This window comes from Vanellus vanellus, assembly GCF_965231255.1.
Source record: "Vanellus vanellus genome assembly, chromosome: 3".
Classification (NCBI taxonomy): domain Eukaryota; kingdom Metazoa; phylum Chordata; class Aves; order Charadriiformes; family Charadriidae; genus Vanellus; species Vanellus vanellus.
The window spans coordinates 10,675,987-10,696,319 of record NC_138907.1 but is presented as its reverse complement, the minus strand read 5'-3'; positions in this window follow the sequence as shown (position 1 = coordinate 10,696,319).

Sequence of the window (20,333 nt, the reverse complement as noted above, 5' to 3'; positions counted from 1 at the left end):
GTCTAAGGACCTCAACCATTTTTCCTACTTCACATCTCAGTTGCTACCTCAACCATCTTTCTCTCAGATTCACTAACTGATTAAAAAAAGGTAAACAGAAATTCACTCAGAACTACACAAGCAGTTACAAGGACTAATTACTCGTAAAATTCTTGGGACAGTCACCTACTCTGGTTCTCAGCATCTATCCACTAGGTAGAGAGTTCAAAACTAAAGGAGATGAGAGTTGTTGCTACTCCCACTGACAAGCATTTACCTCAAGCAGCAGCTTTTCATGCTCTCAGCCTTAGGTGTCTCTGGCTTAAATACTTCTGTCAGAAAGAGGTCTGCTGGTCACCTTGCTAATAGTGCAACTTCCACATTATCTCCTCCATGCACCAGGGCAGCTGACTAAATTTGTCAAGCTGAATTAATTTGTCTCCAAGAACACTTTTATTTCACTATTTGCCTTTAGCACTTAGCATTGAGCTCCCAACATACCTTGTACAAAAAGAACAGTCTTCCCTTGCCTTTTTTATTGAAAGCATGTTAGGCAATCACAAAAGAATTAAGTGGGAAAATTGCGTTCCAACACTGATGATTTTTGTTTTGTTTTCCTGTCTTCCCCCACCTCCCTCCCACCCCAAAATCTGAACACAGGCATATTGCAGCTAGAAGGGCAACTGCGGTCTGCAGTTCATACGGATGACTTCAAACTAGGGTTCATGAGGGTATATGAGGGAGAAGGAAGAGGGAAGTTAGAGGGGGAAAAAAAAAAAAAATAAAAATCTCATGGACTAGAAATGCAAGCTGCAGATGAAAGTTTATCCTTCCCTATTTGTTATCGTGTTGCTTCAAGGGACCCTGGCCTTCAGCTCTAGTTTTTGGCCAGAACTCCACAAGCTTAATTTTAGTGAACTCATAAAAGAGGGCCCTAGGGATGATACAATACTCTGTGGAACCTCTAAACAACATGAATGACTAATGACAAATGAAAGGAAATTCCACCTAAACTGTCTACTTGTGACCAAATATTCCAGCTTGGAGGTTAAGTAATAATCTGAGTTGACCTGAGCTCTGGGCAAACGTTGTGACAAAGACATCCTTTTCTTTCTGATTTTATTTCACTTGTTTTTATTCAGATTCATTTATAACAAGTTGGGTCAAGAAAGGGATCTGTATTTAATTTCACAGAGGTAGCTCATTGGTTGCAATTCAGATACAAACTGAAAAGTATCACTTGGATCCAAACTCATTTATTGTTTTCTTTACAGTCAACCCAGTTTGAAAGTGAGCCCTGAAACTCTCCAAGATACTCTCGTAATAACTCTGCTTAAAAAAAAAAAAAGTCCCCAAAATAACCTTTAAAGCATAGCTCTTTTTACAAGCAAACTCAGCCATAAATATTGTGCTTGAACCAAGAACCAAAAGCAGAGATCTCTTGAACTTCTGCCATGAATCACTACAGAGCAGAATGCAGGCACAGTCTGCCACACATCCCTGGAATATGCTGGGGGAGTTGTGAGAGGAGCGAGGTTCAGAGGGTCCTAGGATTAGCGCTCTGATTTTCCTGTTCAAAACTCAAGAAGCCAGCAAAAGCTGCCCTTCCTATCCTCTCCCACACACTGCATTAAAACAGATTTCACCCCCAGAAAATTACTCCTGCCCACAAACTTGAGATGGCCTGCACCTTGTCTGGTTTCCTCCCCCATCTGCAACAGGCCAATGGAAAAGAGAAAAAAAAAAACCCTGAAGTGGCAGACACAGTTGAGGGTTCATCAAGAGTTATGTGATGCTGGGGATGGACAACTACAGAAGTTCTCCTTGGTGCTGGGGCAAGGAAGGCTGCATGTAGTTTTGGCAACAAATATCAAAATGGCACAAAGCCACTCAGGGTGGGCCCACATTGCTACAGGGATATCAACACGGCCCAAGGGATCTGGGCAACCTGGAATGCATTTACTGTACACACACACACACACAGAGGTCCCTACAACACAACCTGACCAGTGGGACAGATGCAAGCATTGATATATATCCATCCAACAGCCACAGAGCTGCACGTGGATTCTATGGATCTGGGACTCGACTACTTAAACTGCTTTAATGGTCTCAAACCGTTTAAGCTTTATTCAGCTGAAACCATCTCCTGCAAATCTACAGTTCTTTGTATCTCTTACACACAAACAGGTCAAAGGCATAATACTGCTTTAAAAGAAACTTTACTGGTCTTATTGACATTTCACATTTTTTAATGGCTTTTTATACACACATTTTAAAAAGTATCTCTCTCCATAAATACACATACATACATATAAAGTATATAAATATTTAAGTGGAATATGACCAGACCTAATCTATTGTGTTAGCTACTAGAGCAAAGTCTGACTGAAGCCAGCTGAACAGTCATCAGGAGAAAAAACTGGTGAGGAAGCAGTTTCACAAGCATTTAGGGCAGTTCTGAGAGAAACCAAGCAAAAGACAAAAGTGGCAGATCCTTGTTACAATCATTTGGCAACACTTGAAAATTCTTACCATAGTCTAATGACTGGTCTGGCAAGGATTTTTATTGGTTGAAGAACCTCAAATACATAAGTTTATAAGTGGAAAATTACCTATAAACACTCCAGGTCTACAGAGACAATGAAGAAGAGAAAATTGCTATACAAATTACATCAGTGCTCCTATAAGCGCATCGTTACAGTAGGAAGGGGGGGGAAAGCATCTGTGTTGTTAACAAAGCACATGCTTCTGGGAACCCTCTCTCTGATACACTGTGTGGGGTGCAAGAAGACAACTATTCCTGCTGAGGTACTGGTGCTCTCCACATGTTTTCTCACTGTGCAGTGTTATTCCAGAAGGGCAGGAATATCACACTCCAGTCTGTAAATTAATAAGGGTGGAGATTCAAAGAAACCAAAACCTCACCTTCCTCTGGCATTACAAAACAAGTCTAAATGCACCAACACACCCCATGAGAGGGGAACATACACTAGGGCCTCCCTGTACTCTGGGAAAAGCCAAACAGAAACAGCAGCTGCGCCCTGTATGCATTTGCTAAATCCACTGGCACATGATACTCCCTGGAAAGTCATGGGCCCTGCTCCTTCACTGCCAGACCCATAGGGAATGTGGGTGTACTTGGACTCTCCATTCAAGGGCCTGCAGCACATGCTGCAGAGTTTACTGCTTTTCCTTCTGGGTGTTTCCAGGATGACAGCCAGCACAGACATGCTGGTGCCTCCGTGTCAGACATTACTATTGCAATTCTTGGGAAACTGAAGCAATGAGAGTCATTTTGCAATTGTTGCAAACCATTTGGAAGGATTTATCTTTTTTGACCTGCCACCCATACAGAGCAGGTATAAGGACCTAGCTACACCTTCAACAGGAAAGGAAGCAGGGCAGTATTTTCTGGAGAATGGCTCCTATTTAGGTACCTCAGCAAAAGAGCAAAACCTCCACAACTTTCAGCATCCAACTATTCTAGCTGATAATCTCTTCTAGAGCAAGGAAGTCCTTGGCCTTTGCTTGAAAAATATCACTGCAAATGACACAGCAAATGTACAGAGCCAACAATTCCACGGGAACTGCTGCCTATTGAACATTATGAAAATCCAGCTGCCTGTGTCCAGTCTGTCCCCGCCAGCTCCTTTTTGAGTCCTGACCGAACAGTCCTCTTTTAGCCAGAGAATGTGAAAGGTGTGAAGGATGCCCTTCCTTCCAGGCCCTTCCTTATATGCTTGGCCAAACCGTAAGCAGACTTATTTAAAAGAAGCTAATGGAAGCTATGCATCAACTGCAGCTCACACAGGCTAACAGCCAAATGACTCTGTTTACTGTAACCTCGATGCCCAGAGAAGTTTCTTTTGTTCTTAAAATAGCATCAGTCACTGCAGAGTGGAGAAACAAGGAAAATGAAGACTATATATATACATACATATTGTCACAAATCCTGGGGCTGGTACATAATATTCATTGTAATTATAGTTTTAATTGATTTGCATATTACAGTACTGCAGCTTCTGTAGATCAATGAGTATATCAATATTAGGTGTTAAATAAGAATATTAAAAGGCTCCTCTAATGCATAATTTACTTCATGGCAAACAATTTCTTCCTCTCAGATCATTACTATTGCAAATTTGGAACCTTATCTGAAAGGGTTTCCCTAATGCATTTCCTAGAAATTAAATTATTCATACAAATATGATTTACATTATGATTTTTTAATTTGAGTTGAGTAGCACTGTGGGAATGTACTATTTTCTTAACTGAATGAGAATGAAAACTTGAGGGGAACATAGTAAGCTCTGAGTTAGAACATATTTATTTTGTTATTTGTATCCCAGTAACCGCATCAAAGTCCCAGCCCAGGTCAAGATCTCATGGGCCAGGAAGCCTGCAAAGCTATCGTAAGGAAAAGGTCCTTGGCATAAAACAGCTTGCAAAATAAACACATGATGGAAAAAGGGGAGGCAACACCCTGTATATCATTATCTCCACCTTGAAAAGTAGGGATGGAGATGCAGACTGCTGTAAGTCACAATGAGTTAAGCCAAGGAGTCTGAACTATGGCAAGAAAATGGAACTGGACTCTATTAAACGTATCATAAGATATCATCATTGCTTACAAAGGGAATATTTCTGTTACTAAAGGTCTCATTAATCTAGTGGAAAAAGCATGACAAGATCTAATGGCCAGGAGCCAAAGCCAGGCAATTTAAGAGACATGAAGGGTGACCATTTCTAAAACGGGAAAGTAGGCCATTAGAGTTGTGACGCTGGTACATAGGGAGGGACACAGTGACTTCTCCATCTCCTGGAGGCACTCAAATAGAGCTGAATGTCTGCCTAAAAAGGCAGAGATGCTGTATCCCAGAAGTTGCAGGCCCCATGGAAGATTCACTACTCATATTGCACAGTCTGTGGTCATATTCAATGTCAAACTCTTCTGGCTTTAACAGAGCCAAGAGCAAGCTCTCAAATTCCAACCTTTTATCTCAGCTACTTCCTCTCAGAGATCACATAACCACTGAAAACACACCAGAAGCAAGACAAGAGAAAGGTGCCATCAACAACCACTGGTATGAAACGATGCAGTGGAAGAGGAAGCAGGGAGTGGCAAAGAACGCAGGGGTCTATCTGTCAAAAATATCACACCTATAGGACTTGACTTTTCTAATATTGACAGCAGCTGACAAAAGAAAACTCATGTACCTCGCATTCCCTTCCTATCAGCTGAGGAGGTAAGAATTGCCTACACCATTCCCTGAATTTACGCTGTGAAGAAGGAGAGGGTCAACAATACCGTCACCTTTGAGAAGCAGCACAGCACAGGTCTTGGGAATTCATCACTAAGGAACAAATCAGGAATTAGCAAATACAATCCATGCATGCAGAGAATGATTTACGCCTGCCTTAGGGAATGGGAAAGCACTCAGCAGGTCCCCAAACAAAGCCATCTTGCTCAGGTAGTTTAATAAGCAAAACAATCTCTAGGTCTAGAGGAAAAATTCTGGCTTCAAGAAGTTCAACAGGGGAGCTGCCACAGCGGCACAGTTTTCCCTCCAAATTGAACTCCCAGCTGAACCACTAACCTGCTGTATGACCTTGAACAGCCCTTCACTTCCCCAGGACTCTGTCAGCCTTTGCACGCCTTGGGGAGCGTTGTGTGACTCTTGCTCTACATACATGCAGTGCCTAGCATAGCAGGGCAAGAGGTCCTTGGCATTTCTATGGTACAAATGCTATTACTAATGTCATTCACAGGCCAATCCTACTCCAGCATCACCGTGTGCCTGTCACCTCACTGGGCTACACGAGTCCTGCTTTTGGGAACAAAAGTCACAGCACTGCTGTACTAGGAAGCATTGCTCACATGCTGGTGACAGGTGTTGATCTCTTCTTTGTACCAAACGTGGAAACAACATTACATCCCATACGCGGTTCCATAATGCCACTGAAATCACAGGCAATGCATTCACAGAGTCTGGCCTCAAAACTGACCAGTTTGCTGTCCTATACATGGCCCTTTTTTGAAGTAGCTTTATGGACACCAAGGAGAGGAGGGGGAAAAAACACTGTAATAAGCAAGAAAACAATGGCAGAGATCTATTTGAGATCCAGCTGCACATTCCATTATGGGACAAAACAAAGTTTAAATACCTCCATTGCAATAATCTGACCAGCTCAAAGAAAGCTAAAAAGGACAAGGTTTGAGTTTTGAGGGTGCTTTGGGAGGGGTTTGTTTTGGGTTTTTTTAAATGTTTACCTTGTAACTGACCTCGTGGGCAGAAAGAAATGACCTGCAAATGGCTTCATGACATGCCATTCATGCAGCCCACAAGAAAAAGAGTATACGGTTTCTTTCAATACAAGGTTTTGGACAGAGCTGGTCTTAAAATATTGAGAGCTAACTTTCCACTCCAGTGCCTTGCAGCTCAGTTCTAAATAATGGCCACCAAACAGGAACAGGCAGAGAAGAAACAATTTTAATTAGCTGTACAGTGAGGGTCTTTGTCCCACAGATAGATTTGATTGTAACGCTGATAACCTTCACAGGGCTTGTTATCACATTACACTACACCATTCTTCTGAGCTGAAGAAATTTTCCACACGCCCCAAATAGACTTAGCAGCAGTGAAAGAATAATGTCAGAAGTCCCTTCCAGATATTTTGGTGGGATTCTTCTGTTTGACTGAGTTCGCTCAACTGGGATGAAGCCAAGACAGCTCATCAGTGGAGCTGCAGAGTGGTGAGTGATATCAACACAGACCTCTGCCAACTCCTTGTTTACAAGGGCTTGTTTGTAAACCTCTTTATGGGGTTTTTATAGGGCACACAAAGTTCCTTACGTTAGCTCCTGAGAATAGGATCTGATAGCTACAAACCAATGTATTCTGCATAAACTCAGATAAGAAGTACCGGCAGTGATATTACCTGACATGCTGTGACCTTCAGACATTCACCCCTATGATTACATACACCAACCTTTCATGGAATTCAGAAAGTCATGGAAAAAAAATGCCCGAAAAATAGAGCAAGCTGTTTTCTCCATGACTTCAGCCCCTCCACTGTATTGTTGTGCACTTGTGAGAAGTACAGCTAGCATTGTGCTTCACTCACCCTTGCTAGTGGCCTGCATATGGCACCAGGCAAGGAGAAAATCAGAACCTCTGTTCTACAGCAATATTGGGAAAAGAAAGGGTTTGGATCCAGCAGAAGGCTTTTTTCTATGAAGGTAAGTGATCCCACAAATAAGCATATGCAACTTCGATCATTTCCAGTTATTGCACCAGCCAAGAATGAAGCCTTCCTGCTGTACTTAGATAAGTAGCTCTGATTTAGTAGGGCTCAGACAGCAGTCATTAACAGCAGGATTCCTTCTTCCTTTCCAAAGCAGGGAAACCAGAAACCTCTTCACAAACTGTCTCCCTATAGGATACAGATCTGATCCTCATTGCCCATGCACAGCTTATACTGCAGGTGTAACTTAACTAAGGGATTAGCTCTAGCTCACAGCAAGACAGTTGAGAGTAGGATCAAGCACTGCCATTATCTTCCTTTCACTACTACTGGGGTAGATGGAGCCCTCAATGCACTTGCAAGGAGGCTGGCTCCAGCAGTCAAGACATAACTGCTATAAAACTGATGGAGGGCAGAGTGCAAAATTTGGTAGCTTTGGTGATGAGCAAAGAATGAGCTCGTGTGTAATAATTAGCAAAAAATAAAGTAGTAATAATGTAAACATGTCCTGAAGCAAATCTAAAAGTCACATTTTGTTTATACCTGTGGCTTCATCACTCCACTGGCCTTGTGACATCCCTGGGGGAGGAAGAAACCAACAGCCAGTAAAATCCCTGGACAAAGCACAAATTGCCTGCACTGATATGTGCATATTCCTAAGTGGGGCTCAGGGAAAAAGGTTTTCTGTTCTGTTCTCCGTATGTCCAGATACAGACATACAAAGCAAGAAAAAAAAATTCACACCTTTGACTTTTTACTTCAGAGCCTATCGTGAGTTCTGGCTGCTGTTTACCCTCATGGTAACAGACCTCTATTATCATTGCCCTTCCTCACACACCCTTCACAAGGCTGGATTATTGCTGGTTCATATATCTTGACAGGAAGGCTGGACAGGAGTTTCCTCTCCTTGTTTCACCTCCCTGCTGGGCCCACCCATGTCTGCAGGTTTTCCACCCACGACTCTCCAAATGCCTTTTTGCTGGAATTCAATGGGGCACAAGCTCTCCAAAGGGAGGGCCCAGGGCTGCTGAACCAGTGAGGGCAGCATATGCCCCTCTCTTGTAAGAGGTAGCCACAACATCATGCTCCTCTCAGCCAGACTCACTTTTTCTCAGAGAATGCAACGCCACAGCATCTCTAATGGATGCCTGCTAGGCACGCACATACTCCTGACTGAATCCTACTATTGTAGATAGTACAGGGTGGTCTAACCTCAACAGCTGTAGGGGATGCATTTGGGTTTACAATTCCCCATCCTGCCTTCCTCACCATGGGTTGCATCCTGCCTCTCCCTCCCCAGCAGTGGCCAGCCCTCTCCCTCCCCCACCACAGCAGTGACTGCCAGGTGCAGCCTTAAGACCATCCACATAATGCCAACAAGGCACTGCCACAGACTATGATCTGATAGAGCCCACGACGCTGGGTAAAAACCCCTGGACATTTGCCCCTCAGTAGCAACTGATTCCCCATCTCCCCCCAAAATACACACACCTCCTTGTCAAAAGCAGCAGCGTTTTGGCTTTGTTGAAGGACGAGCTTAGCTGCTGGAGGGCGCAGTCGTAGCTCAAAACAGCTGTTCCCCATCTCCTCCAGGGAAGAAGCCGGTGGGCCGGATGGATCACTGCAGAAGCCTGAAGCTGGCCTGCAGGCCGCCAGTTGGACCACACGTGACATTTCGAGCAGTTGCAGCAGGCTGCTAGCGTCTCCAACAGCTCCACAGCAATGCAGTGCTACCCCTTTGACCAGGGGGCTTGTAACGATATACTCACATCTGTAACACACATATGACACCTAGTCAGCATTTATAAATTAAGCTTTTATTACAAAGTCCTGTTTACGAAGCTATTCTGAAGCATGATTCTTTTCTCTAGAAAGAGGTTTTAAATTCTTGCCTTTTCACACAGTGAAGAAAGGTATTATTTTCCCTCTTTTCCTTCTTCGTGCCACTGATTTTCCATTAACTCTTCTGCACATCTCTGTCAGTTTGCATTAATTATTCCCTCAATTTCTCTTTCTTCTTGAAGAATTCAAAAAGTATTTTGGAGAAAACCACAGGTTTGAGCAGAAGTCAACAGAAAACCACTAGTCTGGGATCACCCAGGTGATCAAGCATCAGTTTGAAGTTGTTTGCCTAATACTTATTTTAATAAGTTTAATACTTATTTTAACTCCTTAGAGCAGACCTACTGATGGCAAGCCCAGTCATTTGCATCCCAGTACTGTGCATATTTATTAACCTAATATTTTTACTAGAAATTACTGTGATGAAAAAGCAAAGCATACAGCTAATATCACAAATACAGCAAATAATTAACCAGTCAGGATTTAATATACCTCTCTGCAAATATTTCTCTCATATTAAGGCCTTTGGCAAATTCAGAGGTATGGTAAATTACATAGCAAAATGAGCTTGGTCATTGCAAGGTGGGGGGAAAGAATTCAGTTGAGACATAAATTCCAACTTCAAACTGAGGAACACTTTCTCTCAGCCTTATAACATCACATAGCACTTTTTTAATCAACTGAAACACCCTAAAAGACATAATTTTGCAACATCATCCATTGAGTGGATCTTCAGGTACTAACAGAAACATCAGGGAGTGTGAGTTTGCCAGTAAAAGCCACTGCATGCTTTTCAGTCGTTTTCACATATGGCATTTATTCAAATCCTGAAAAAGCTTTTCGCTCCAATACCAGAATTATTACTATTACAAGAAATGTTTTGCTGAAAAAAAATAGGCAGAACCACAAACTGCTATATTACACTTCAGGTTAAGGTGTGAGCCCTCACTTATGGGAAAAGCCATTGGGAATTTTCAGACTTTTAGCAAGGTGATACTCAAACTCTTTCCAGCTTTAATTCACTTCCATTTCTGCAGAAAGAGTTCATAATCCGACATATTTTTAGTTAAAGTTAAGACACAGAACACTTTAAAACTACTCCTTAATTATATAAAGAAGTTTTTAAGAACTCTTCCTCTCCTTTTTGCCCCAGTCCCAGTGGTTTTGCCATTCCCTGCATTGCTGATTGAGCCTAAGCAGCATTCTGACCACACATTTGGCTCTTCACCTTCTTACTTGATCTCTCCCACATCAGAACATACTGCTTTAGCCTTCAAAAGCAGTTTGCTAGAAACTAGAACAACTTTAAAACAGAAATGGCTGTAAAGCATTAGATTAATACTGGAGTACAGGAAATCAGAATGTTGTATTCTAATTAGCTGGCAGGTGGTTCACGATCATGATAAATTTCATACTCTAGTTGACACTTTTTCAAATGTTAATGTCCTCTAGAGGAATAAACTGTGTTGTAATGACTGGAATAATGGCTTCTAAGGTGAGCATTTGGCTTATTATGGTTTCAAGCCCTGGCACTCAATGTACATAGGTGTTAGGCTACGCACTCTACAAAAAGGAAATAATTATGATCCTATAATGAAAAAAGAAGAGATAGAAGAGATTTACAGAAAAGAGGTTGTGAAGAGAATCTCAATCATGGAGACAACCACCTCCTTCATCAGTGTGAAACAATAGTTAATCAAGTACTGTATATAACATAGCAGACAAGCACTTGCAGGCATCCCAAAAGCCACAATGTTCTGGATAATTGCAGCAAGTTTCTTGGTGGTTGTATGGTTTCAGCAGTAGTAAAACTCTAGTCTCCTGCTTCCTTCTCTCCAACCCTTTTCCCCCCCACACTCACTGTGAGCTTGTTTCCTCAATGGAAGGAACTGAGGCAGACTGCACAAAAGAAACAAAAAGAAAGAGGAAACTTGTGCTCCAAATTCAGTCCCATAGCAGCCAGTAACCAATGCAAGAAAGTCATCCAACGATAAGCAACAAGGACAGTTTTAAGGATTGCCATTTTTGGACTCTAACAAAGGATCTGGATATTTTGTCTTGTGAACCATGTGCTCCTTCTAGGCAAGTGCTATAACTCCACACTTTCCTTCTCCCCTAATGTTCCCACATTTTCTGCCCACAAACATGCACACAGACAAATACTAAAGCCTAAGCCAGCCTAAATATTTACACAACATGAACAACACCACAGCTAGTGCAGAACCAGCATAATTTCCCTTTCTTTGGGTATACAGTTCCCCTCCAAGTACTTTCTCAACACCCAAAAGTTCCCATGCACAACCATGCAGTAGCATTCTCCTCTAACAACCAATTTGTCATTGCAAGTGGAATTGACCTAGTTTGCATCTGCTGATGATCCCATGGTTATGGATATATCCCACTGTCCTCTTGACAATGACTTGTGTTTACAATGTCAAGGATACCACAGTGATTTATGCCTTCCCAAGACAAGCAGAATCATCTGTTGAGCAGCAGTCATGGCCTCATTTGCTGAAGTGTTGCATAATCCTACCTTTGCCCCCATAACATTGCTTTAAAAGTGTCCTCTGTCAAGAGCCACTCTGCAATCAACATTGCTGACCATGTGTTATTAATTAAGTAATTTTACAAAATTAGAAATACAAATCACATTGTTTTCAACCAATTATTCTGCCAACAGAAATGACTTGTAGTTTTTGGCAGGTCTTTTCCCTTTGGCCATTGTTTTCTTAGTTATTAACAAGGTTACAGTTGGTCCTTTTGATTAAAAAGCTTTTTGGCCAGAATCACTGCTATGGGAAAACAAAACCTGAAATTCAATATCCTTCTAGAATTCTTTTGAAATTTGATCTCAGCACCAACGAGGGAGGAAGGTGAAGGGCCATAGGGGATATGTTTTGTAACTTTTTCATTTTCGCTCCAGCCTAAGATTCTTGAAGATGAGGCTAATAGGACTAGAAAGCAAAATAGGGTATTTTTGTTCACTTGTCTACCTGGAAAGTACACACCATGTAGTTACTTAAGAGCTGACTGTAACATTACACTTTTAAAAAACATGACCTTCTTGAACTAGAAAATAATCTTTAAAATGTATATTTATTAGTGAACATATACAAAGAAATATCACAAAAAATATGATTTTTAATGTGACCAAACCAACAATATAACTGATTGCAAGAACTAGATTTCAACACAAGACCTGATCCTGCTAAACATACCTCCAAAATCAATGCTTGTCCTTCAGCACTTAGCACCAAGGGTGCTATGGAACTAGTTTCACCTTAGAAAGATTACTTAGAAGGTAAAGTGTGTGCCACAGGCCACTGCTGTACTCCCACTGGGGGAAAGCTTAGTGCTTAGGCCTTCAGCAAAATTAAACTTCCACGCATTTGCAGTTGTATGAGAGCCTACAGATCTATGGTATGACTTCAGCCCCTGTGTACTACTATAACAAATAATACCAAAAAAAAAAAAATGGGGGCGAGGGGGAATACCTGTACCTAGCTTACTTAGCTTGTTCCTTCAAAAGAGGTTATTAAAGCAGGATGGTGAACTGTTCCTTTCATATTTGTGAAAGTCAACATCATACAGAAGGACAGAAACGTGTAATAGCAGAAACAAGCAAAAGAGTAAGGAACGTTTCCAGGTTGCTCGATGAACTGGCTTGTGCCAGGTACCTCAGATTGGATGTTTAAACAAGCATGTTAAGCACTTCAAGCTTGGAAGATTTTAAGGCTTGGGTATAATTGACCAAACAATTCAGAAAACGGCACACAGGGGTGTCAACCCTGCATATCAGCAAAGAATCAAACCTACCCTTCTCCATTGTTTTACTTTCTTGCTCCATCAGAGAAACAAAGTACAGGTAATAAATCCAAACAGTAACCACATGAAAACACCGTGTTCAAGAAATAACAGACTAGATCTTTCACAAGACAGACAAACTGAAGGTGGTTGGATTTTTTTTTTTCCCTTTTGCATCTCTGATATTTATGGTCGGTGATTTACACCAACTAAATACCTGGCCCCTAAAAGGAACATACCACTATTTGTTGTAATTAAAGCTCTGGTAAACAGCACATTGCTGTATGTGAGTTATTTCAGCAGCTTTCGTATCTCAACCTTTGCAGTATCCCAGCAAAAGTCCTGGTACAGCTACTGTTGGCCATCTGGAAATTTTTCCCTTCCCCAGTCACGCAGCTAGAATAAATGCCACCTCTTCTGCTCCAACATGGTGCTTTGCCTAGGAGCAAACCAAAAAAGTTTCTTACTCAAGAAACACTTTTCCAGAGCCAGTTCACTCTATTCTTGGCGGGGAGGGGGAGGGGGGAGAATCCCAAGAAAAAAATCAAGCTCTTCAAAATTAACCCTTCAAAAGAGGACGCTGTAAAGCAAATGTTGGATGTTACCATTTTGACTGCAGAGACAGCAAGGCTAAAATTAAGTTGTGGAGTAGGCCTGCTTGACCTTAGAAGAGAAAGATCATGCATTTCAAGACTTCTCGCTATTAGTAAGATTTACGCAATGCTGCACCAGTGACACTCGCAGAATGTGCATTACGCTTGGCAACAGGCCTGCAATCCAGCCACTTACTTCCATCATGTATTATAATGTAGAAACAGTCACACCTGCAAAGCCTATGACAAATGACATTTCATTAACTTTGAAGACTGCTGGATCATTTTCCCAGGTTACATGTGAGCCGGGCCATAATAGTCCTTTCAACAACCTATCATGAAAAGAAAGTCACTATAATGTCCCAAATATTTCAGGGAGTAAATACTTCTCAATTTGTTAATGATCAAGTTCTATGTCAATTAGATGTAATGGGATAAAAGCCTATCATTAGAGATCCTGGGCCACACAAATTTAGAATGGTATTTCCCATTGCTTGTTTTGTCACTTCCCTGCCACCCTTTCTCTCTCTCTCTCTCTTTTTTTTTTTTTTTTTTTTTTTTTTTACTGTTTCAAGTGACTGGTAGAGTGGTCCAGTACATTTCACACAATCTGCTTTCATGTCAAACAATCTTTCCATGTATTTTATTTCATTCCCTTGATAATTTCATGGGATCAACAAATCAAACTGTGAGGTTTTACAAACACGAGAATGTCATCAGAAGAACACAGAATGTAACACCTCAGCTGCCTTCTTTTCAAATATCAGGATTCCTTTCTCCCCAACCTGCCTTACCTTAGTTACAACCACCAAATCCTGTTTAAATCATACATATTACAGATGTATTAGGACATTAGTCTGTGCTGCTGATAAAGAAAGGCTTACAAAACAGCTCTTTGTACAAAACATCAGTGTTTTCCTCACTATGACTTCTGTTGCCCTGAGTAATAGCACTTCTTTCTGCTCTCATGGAAGGGGAGGTGGGAATTACTCACATGTGTAAAGCTAAGCACATTTTTAACAGCTTTGCTACACCAGGGCTCAAGACTTTGAACAACAAGGCTTCTACATGAAACTTAATACAGCTTAGACTGAGGCCTGCAATTGAATCCCACAAGTGTGCAAGGTTCTGCAGTCAACACATCCATGGCATAATTCAGCTCCTGAGGGCATTAACTGCACCCCAGTGGCCTCACAAAAATCTAGGGAGCAAGAGACCATTCACCCCAGCTCTACAGTTACTTCCCCAGGTTCTTTCCGAGGAGCTGAGGATCACAGGGTGAAAGTCCTATGGTATTCCTGATGTGGGGAGCGAAACACGTGTAATAAACAGGCAGGTCCCCCTTCTGCCTGGCCAGAGGCACAGGCTGCCTATAGCAGAAGCCAAGAGTCCAGCTCTTAATGTGCACACGCTAGTCCATCAATCTCCATTGAAGCTTATCCTGAAGAAGTCATCAGGAACATCATGATCCTACACAGTTAAACTGTCCCCTGTGAACAATATCAGGGTGCACACCAGATCACAGCTTATACTGTCAGAAAACCCCTGCAGATCCTCCCTCAGAATGAGGGCTGGCCCTCTATGCCATCTCCTTACACATTTAGATGTCAGAGCCTTCCTCTTGTTCTGGGCCTTGCTCAGACATGGAGGAATTCAATCAGGATTATGCATGAACTGCAAAGTCCTAGAGCTGCCAGATCGCTGTCGGTGTTTGTTGGCTTCTCAAGGAATCATGCTGGCAACATTTATAAGTGTACTGAAAACCTATTTGCAGCTTGAAAGCAAGAAGCACACAAACAAGAATCTATTAAACAGGTATTATTAATCTTCCTACTGCCCCCGTTCTTTTTCCCTAACTACAACCTCTGGAGCTAAGTGGGGACATATCTCTATTAGGAGCACTTTAATTGTGAAGATGCAAATGAACTCGACAAAATGTAAAGCACCCATGAAGAGAAATGAAGAAATTCAGGTGACAATGTGGCAACACCACATTGCTATTCCGTAAGAAAAGCACACTCCATGTGTAAATGCACAGCTTTCCTATTATAAGTATGCCTACACCCAAGGCTCATGTTGCCTACGCTGCTCTGTGAGGTGGGAGTTACATCTCATAGCATTCAGTACAGAAAAAATTATCTGAGAGAAGCCTGTCGTGTTCAGATGGGCCATAATAATTAGCCCCATCTATTGTGTCAACCTACTTAAAACAGGCTATACTACTTTGGATCGACTCAGAAGGTTCCGAATCAAACATCACCCCAATGATCTAAACTAGGTATCGATTGATTTATGTCAACATTCTTTTACCTTAAAACATACCATGGCAGGCTTCATCCATTAATTTTTCCTGTTTATGAGTTTAAGTTTGTGTATGTCTGTATTACTATTGTATTTCAACTACATACCCTATAGTAAATAATCTTAATGATCAAATGACAGGCTTCATATCTCTCTGAGCAGAGTTCATCTGATTTATTAAAGTGACACCAGACATTTACTCAAGGAGTAAACAGAGCTGACATTATAGGATGATCTCTGAGGGGAACGCTCCAGGGTAAATACTGAGGAAAAGGAGTGGTTATGCATTCCATTCCTTTGTATTTCTTGCCTAATTCTTCACTTTCTTCTTTTTAACGTTCTTATTAGTATTACAACATCTTTTGTGATCTTTAGGCAATAATCTGAAAGGGAGCCCTTGTAATATAGTCAGTGTTTACAGAAAAAGACCAACTGGTCAAATCTGGAGAAGCATCTGGAGAAGCCCAGTGACTCTTTGTCTGAAATACAGTCTCAATGAAACTGTGACTACTTGCTCTGCAGTGGGGTCCTGCCTTGACAAGGAGTCACTGAGAAGCTCTAGATAAGCCTCTCCACCTCATCTCTATTGACTACTTAAGAACAGAATTATTGTCCTTCATCCTCATCCCCAGAAAACGTCAACCGAATCTACCTTTTCTTGTTAGGATCATGGGTTTGTGTTTGTTAATAAGAACAAAGGACAACAAAACGAGAAAGAGGAACAATATCGATTAAAAGAGATAAATCTTCTAGTCTAACCACAAGTGCAGTGTTCTCTCTTATGACATATAGAAAAAAATGACATATGGATTGGAACAATTTGACCCAGCAATCCCATCCCTTCTGTGAATGACAGTAAGAAGCTGTGTGGCTCACTTTTGGTAATCAATTAAATTAAAAATTAAGATAGCTGTTATCTGCATAGAAAATAAGCACCACCCTCCTTCAAATCTAGGGCAACACAGTGTCCTGTTTCCAAGACACTGCTCTGGTGACCATCTATACCCACCTGCATCAGTGCAGAAAGCAAACCTCCTCAAAGTAGAAGACAGAGGAGTTATTCAGACAACCAGTATTCATAAGTAGGGTACAAGGTTTCGCACTCAGAAACGTGTGGAAAAAAAACCTCAAGAGCCTTAAAATGACATGCATGGAAGCAAAATGTTTTCCATGCTCACACCAACCTAAGTGAACAGAAACAGAAATGGAGTACTGTCGGTTTTTTTAAATCACAACCAAGAGCCCAACACAGTAGGATGCATCTGAAGAGCGGAAACAACGTGTCAGAGCCAGAAGTGCCACAAGGACTTCTTTACAGCTTTCACTTTTACAGAGGGATACTCAGATGGTTTGGCGACTGCTGGTGAGATGATACAGGCTCCAACAATGAAACAATATCCACAGGCAGTACAAGAGGCCAGGTTAGGCATGCAGCACAGCATAAGGAGAAACAATAGCACCTAGAAGGCAATTCTAGGTGGTCTAGCAGCATGTAAGCATTACCTTCTCTCACCTTTTTCTGACAGATGTTTTGACAGTCCTTGAATAAAGCTGAAGCAAGGCCAAACAGCTCTCATTCCCTCAAAAAGAAAGTGCTTCGAACTTGTACGCAGGGAAGGGGAGAAGTCTGTAACATACACTGACTACACAGACATTAAGAAACACAATGTGAGACATACCACAAGTAAAAGCCTTGCCTTGGCTAGACTAACAAGGACAATGCTAATGCCTGGATTACTTTGCTTGACTTAAACAGAAGTTTAAAAGTTTCCCTAAAATCATAGTATCTGTAAGGCTGCCACAGGAAAAACACCACCTCTGACACGGACCATCTTCTTCCCTCCCCTCACATGAGGGATCATCTAGAACCATTCCCTCTCATCCTCCCCTCAGACAACTGTGTGGGTCCCATCACATATATAGGACAGATGTATGTAGGGAGATGTCCTGTCCTCTAGGCCAGAAGGTTCAGGCTTCTTAAGGCCCTGGTCTTAAATTGAAAGTGCTTTAGCTTTTCAGCTAAAACTTCGCTAAAATACTGCTAGAAAACAACTTTGCCATTTGAGATTGTTCCATCTGTAACACGGCCCCACACATGAAGGTCCACATCTGCAACTAACATAATTCAATATAACGCTCCTTCAGCCAGCAGTGATATGAGCAAAACTTACGGCTTCAAACTTAAAGGCCTTACCACCATAAACACTGAAGACAGCTGGAAAATTATATTTAGCTACAACCAGCAAGTTAACCTGGTGCTGCCATGAAAAATGTCTGTTTCCTTGACTCATCCGTCGTCAAAGCATAATGAACTTATAATCAAAATGGTATCACTTCAACTGCTGCTGCCAATCTTTCCTTTAATGGAATTAATTTAATAAAATTTAAAAAAAAAAAGTTTCCATGTGTATTGATGGTAGACAACAACAGTAACAATGGCTTCATAGGGACTGTGGAAAAAAATCCAGCCTATTCCTCAGTGGCAAAGTGCTCTGCCTACTAGACAATACCGGGGCACCGCAGGGCTGAAGGGACTTATCCTCACAAAGCAGATTGAACTTAACTGCCCTTTCAGGGAAATGGAGTGAAAAGAGTTAATCGTTTCTTTTCCCTATTCTATTTTCTCTGCCCCTGGCTGGAATCCAAGTCCAGGAGGGTTGTTTGCTGTTTCAAGAGGGTTTGGGGGGGTTTAGGAGGGTTAGGCCTCTGCACCTGTAGATCACATTGCAAAGCCTTACTTTGTAACATTCACGAGATGGCAAACTGCTATTCCCCTTCAGCCAGTTGCCTCATTCAAAAATTTTGCTCTTTAATTTCCCCTTTCTTCCTATCACTCATGATGACGGGCCCAGTCCACTGTTTACTGAAGTCTGGGGCCTTTCTGCTGAGCTTGAAAAGTCCAATGACTTCTTTTACTAGATGAAAACAGCATCAAGTACAAAGTAGAAAGGTAAATTAAGTTCTGCATTCAAGGCAGAGACTCACCTCCAGATCCAGGAGATTGAAAGATTTTGAAACTTAGAATGGCAAAGCCTAAGTCAAAGTCACTGGGAACTTTGCTTGGGTCTTGAGATCAAAGGAGTGTTAGTATGGTATTTTCAGCAGCTACAGACCAGTTTCTATCAGTTTTAGTCCTAGTCCCTCCATCACAAAGCAAACCCAAGATTAACAGAGATTGTAATTAATCAAAACCAGAGAAAATTCACTTCAATTGGAGCAAAAGTCAGGTTTCTATTTAAACTAAAGCAGAACTTTGACACACGAACATAAGGCTTTTAAGTTCCTCATGGGCACATTTTTACTTGAAATAAGAAAGACTTTATTAAACCAAGAGGAATATAGGAAATACAATTCTGGAATACAATATAGGAATACAATTCTGGATCAACTTTCTTGGGGCCAAACAAACCTGACTAGTTAAGGATGTTGACAGGATTTTTTTAACAGGACTAGGCAACATCATTGTCTAGCAGAAATATAATATAATTCATCTTAATCATTACACTGATGCCCTCCCTGTGTTTCTCAGGAGTGTTACAGGAGGCAACACAGGTGTAGACATATTTATGAAGAAAAGCAAAGGGGAGAAAGAGTAAAAATCCCTTTTTCTCAATGGATGTGCATAATAATCTGCTTTCCCTCTAAAAAAACAACAAACTAAAGAGCTAAAGATTTTGGCAGCTATTATTGATTATCTACCAGGTTTCTTCTGGGAGCTGAGTATTTTGCATTCACATTCTGAGATACAAACAGCAAATTAATCTTGGGACTTGGCCAGCATAATGTTATACCAATGGGTTGATTCAGGAGCAAAATCTTCAGAGTGACTCATACTGCTGAAATTCTGGAGAGAAAAAAAAAAAAGGAATGACCAATATGCAAGAAACTACATGTGTCAATGGGCTGTGACTGAAGCTAAAGGACTTGACTTTGCATTCCTCCTAAATTCAGTGGGGAAACTGGGGCAGGAGGGGTGAATCACCAGAAGTTTTGCTCAAAGAATGTAAAACAGAACACAAGGTCTACTGTCCCCATCAGGATTTCACAACTACATAATAGTGGTGATTTCACTGAAGCCAACCCTGATTTATTTCAAAGCAGAATCAAACTTCAGGTCTAAGGAAGCCTTTAGAATATGTCTTTACTAATGCCTTATTATTTTAATGGTGTAAATCCACAGGAATCAGCCAGACTATCCAAGATTTGCAATGGTCTAACTGAAAGCAAGATTCATGACTTAACATACAAGTTTCTTGGACCTGTGATATGCTCATTTGCTAGTTTCAGCACAGGCATGAAAATCATCAGTGACCAGATGCTAAGCAGCAAATAAACACTGTGAAAATTAGACTTTGACTCAGAAACATTCCCAGATAAAGTTATTTTAAAAAGTTATTTTAGAAAGTAGGTATTTGGTGCTACCATCTTGTGCTGGTGAAAACCAGCATCATTCTATTAATAGAAGAATATCCACTTTTTCTGGCCAAGGCTGCAGCCCTTGATCATCTTTTCCTTCCCACTGGGAAGGACACAACTTTAATCTGAACAGGGCACTGCACAGATGTG